Raw genomic sequence first — 3,876 nt, forward strand, 5'->3', positions numbered from 1 at the left:
GATACATTTTGGGCAACACTCTTAATCTTAAAATTAGAACTGCTTGCAGCCCAGGAAGATGCTTAATTAGATTCATCTCGGAGCCACCAGCTGTTCCTGAGATGCACAGAGACGTCTGAAGTCTCTGTGATTCTGTGGAGACAGGGGAGGGGGCTCCCTGTTCACGAGCCAAGGCTGAGGACCCTTCAGTGGAAAGCTCTCCAGGCCTGAGTGGACACACACAGAGCTCACGTTTGCCTCTTCCTCTGTCCTCTCGCTCTGCCCTCAAAACCTAAGGAGCTCTTAGTCACGATAGTCATGTGCCCACAGTGGGCTCCTGTGAGTCCCTGCACAGCCGGCCCTGTCCCTCCCATTTTCTCCCTCTCGGCATCTCAGGGGTAAACCATGTCTTTGCCAGACTGACATCTGGACCCTGAGGGTGTAGTCATGGGGAGGGGACAGGGATAGAATATGAACGAAGGAAACCACCAGGCAAGAGGGGAAGATGGGAAGAGTTTTTTTCTTTCTCTTTTTTTTTCAGAAAGGCTGAGTCGATCTGCAGAACCACGATTTGGGAGAGAGCAACAAGCCTGGGTGAAGGGAAAATCGTGCTGGTGAGACTGAGGCAGTTTCATGGTTTGAGGAGTCCGCGGGGCTGGAATTGTGGATGAAAGAAAGGAGACCTTGAGGAGTGTATTGATGAGTTGTGAGACTATCAGGAAGATTCGAGAGGAGTTACCAGCCTCTCAGGTTGAGAGGTGAAAGGGGCCTTGGGTTCAGAGCTCAGCCTCCCATTCACAAGGGAACTCCTCTAGGACATTCCTGCAGAATGGCCACCCGGCCTTTACTTGGAAACCTTCGGGAGTAGGAGACATACTCTTGTGTTGGCAAGTGTACCAGGCTAGTTGAGAACACAAGTGCTTGAGCCAGACTGCCTGGGTTCAAATCCAGGGGCCACCAGTTCCTGGTGTGGCCCCTTAGGTATGTTACCTAGCAACTCTGTACCTCAGTGTCTATACTGATGACTTAGGGATGGTGATAGTAGAGGGTTATTTTGAGGACTAATTTTATATATTTGATATTTTTTATTCATAAAGTATATATGTCACTGAGAGCAGTGCTTGGTCTATAATGACAGGCATAAGTATTTTCTATTGTTATCATAAGGCTGTTCCATGTATAAGAAAGTTCTCTTTCAGACTGAATACTGTACATCTGACTTCTTTTATTCCTGCCTATTTCTCAGTCCCTGAAATAACTCAGACCAGCGCTTCTCTGCTTTCCACACTGGTACCCTCCAGACATCTGAGGATGTATATCGTGTCCCTCTTTGCTTTTCTTCCTTGTGTTGTAGAGGAGAGATTATGCAAATGATGTTCCTTCTGTCCAGAACACTTTTCCTGGTCATGTTCTGACTCAGATTCCTCAGGATGCCTTCCCACACCAGAGTAACTTACACAATATGTTACCCATGTTCTCTGAGTCTGAGTAGAAAGATAAAAGGATACAGGGCAGATTCTCACAGCCATTTGAATGTGTTGCCAGTTCATCATATGCCTTGTTCATCTTGGTAACCCTGGCACCCAGCGCAAAATGCTGTTGAATAAATTAGATGGGACAGAGAAGAAGTTGGATGGATGTAAAGTGGCAACCTTCTTAAAAGGCACAGAACAGTTCTCTTGGAGAACAAAGTCTTTGGAGCAAGGAGACAGGTGGTAAGATGCTCTCGTCAAGTATTTTTAGCGACCAGGCTTGCCTTTGATTACATCAGCTGACAATTTTGTCCCGATTAGTTCCATCAGAAAGGGAAGTTTCCTTGGAGTTTTGATTTTGCGTTGCTTGTTCAGCTTTCAGACTCTGCTTTGCTCTGCAAATTCCTATTTGGGGAGCATTGAAAAACAAAAGACAAAGAAGCAAGAAAGGGTAAGTGGATCCAGATGGTGAAGAAATAAAGGCAGGCAGTGAAGACAGGGACAGCAGAGGTGGGTGAGCCCTTTCGGTCTGGATGTGGGCAGAAGGTCCTTTGGAAGAGCAGAGAGAGAAGACAGTGTTTTGATATTAATAGAAGTCACTGGCTAGAGTGTGAAAGAGTTTAAAAATGGAGCATCGTGTGGAGAGGCCTTTTTTAAGGGAAATGTGCTCTGCACTAAAAGTGTTCTCTATTAGGTGTTTTCTTTTGAGACCTGAGTGAAGGTTTTGGTGGCTCCAGATGTGTATTTTCTGCTCTTTTTTTGAACAGGGCGTGGCCCACAGCCCCAACCCTGTGCCATCCCACTTGTATTCCCGCTGACCTGCTTTAGCCGGTCATTTGGGTCAACACCCAAATCCCTGGCTGCTCTTGTCCTGTGGAAGAGTGAGTGGCGCTTCACTGTAGCCCACGGCAGCCCCAGGTAAGAGAACAACTGCCGCACAGAAGCAGCAACGTCAGTGTCTATAAATGTGTGAAGTAATGAAGCATGTGTGCGGTTCACAATAGCCCATAGGCCTCCTAAAGTTTTCTTTGTGTTAATACAGGTTTCCCATTTGGAACCAATCATTAATTACAGTCTGTACCTGGGGACTGGCCCAAAGAGCAAATTATTTTGCAAGGTAAGACCAGAGCAATAATATATCCTTGCCTTTGTTTGTTCCTATAAATTAATGGTCAAAATGTTATCTGAAATAGATAATTTACGCAAAACACCAGCATTCTTTTCCAGGCTGGGCTACTGGTTGTCACCAAAAGATATTTGGGTGAAGTCTTTGGTCTGCAAACCTTTCATAAACCTCTGTCCATCGTTGGAAAAGCCCCCTGACAATAGGGAATATGTCCAGTATTCTAACTCCCCCAAATATAAAAGGATGAGCTATTCCTGTCTAGTTTTAGCCAAGTGTTCATATTTTCAACTTGCTGTTTTAACTGTACAAAGAAAGGAAAGTTGACGTTCTTTAGGTTTTCAATGGAAAGATAGTGTATGTACCCTACCTAATAAGAGATCATAATTTTAAGAAAAAACAGTGACCAAAAATATAAAAGAACTTGCATTATGGTAACACATGGAAGTAGAATCCTTAAAGATAATTCCCCATTGGACTATTTCTTATATAGTACATTGATTTTGGCCCCTCTCACACAAATCCAGTCTTTTTGAAGGCTTCTAAGCTTGGTACCCTTTGGGGATTAAGCTTTTCCACTTTCATTAAAGAACACTTGGCATTAATACTGTGATGAGAAGCTTGGAATTGTGTATTTTAGCTAATCTTCCCAGACAGCTCTGTCAGAATTGGCCCCAGTTTTTTAGGAATAAGTTCATTTTAAAGTAAGTTTTACTTGACTATTGGAATTATTTCAACTTGCTACCAAATCTTGACTTTATTTTTACCATTAAACTTGACTTCAAAAATTTGTGGAAAGCTTTTACCACATTCTCTGTGTTTTTAAGAGACGAGGTGGCCGAAACATGCTAACATGTTAACGGTGAAGGTCTCCGAAAGGTGATCTTTAATTTTCTTCTCTTTGGGTAATAGTAAGAAATCTAATGAGAAGAAAAAATGGAATGTTATTTTTAAAGTATCATTTAAAATATAGACAGAACCTTCTCTTGGCGCTCCCAGGCTTTCAGAGGACATAGAGTGCATATTTCTCTGGCATCACTTACGTGTGTTCTATAAAAAGTTCAGAAGCGAAAACTCAGCAAAAAGAGGGAAGAGACAGGATAAAAAGGAATTGTTCATGGAGACATGCAAAAACTGGTTGATTTATAAATGTCTGAAAAGCTTAAAAGTGATTCAAGCTAAATCTATGCAATTATTTGACCAACTTAGGTAAAAAACCACACTGGAAACAAAACAAAACACTGAGCACATTTACATGGAATCTAGATAAATGGTACTGATGAACCTCTTTATCAAGGAAGA

At 42.6% G+C, this 3,876-nt stretch overlaps 1 long non-coding RNA gene across 1 annotated transcript; it reads left to right on the forward strand.

The window, feature by feature from the left end:
• Nucleotides 1-501: 501 nt before the first annotated feature.
• LOC138424590 (uncharacterized) lies at nucleotides 502-2,572 on the forward strand. Its single transcript, XR_011250879.1, has 3 exons — nucleotides 502-593; nucleotides 2,219-2,369; nucleotides 2,494-2,572. It is a non-coding gene; the product is annotated as an uncharacterized lncRNA (long non-coding RNA).
• Nucleotides 2,573-3,876: the final 1,304 nt, after the last annotated feature.

This window comes from Ovis canadensis, chromosome 19 (assembly GCF_042477335.2).
Source record: "Ovis canadensis isolate MfBH-ARS-UI-01 breed Bighorn chromosome 19, ARS-UI_OviCan_v2, whole genome shotgun sequence".
In the NCBI taxonomy this organism is placed as follows: Eukaryota; Metazoa; Chordata; class Mammalia; order Artiodactyla; family Bovidae; genus Ovis; species Ovis canadensis.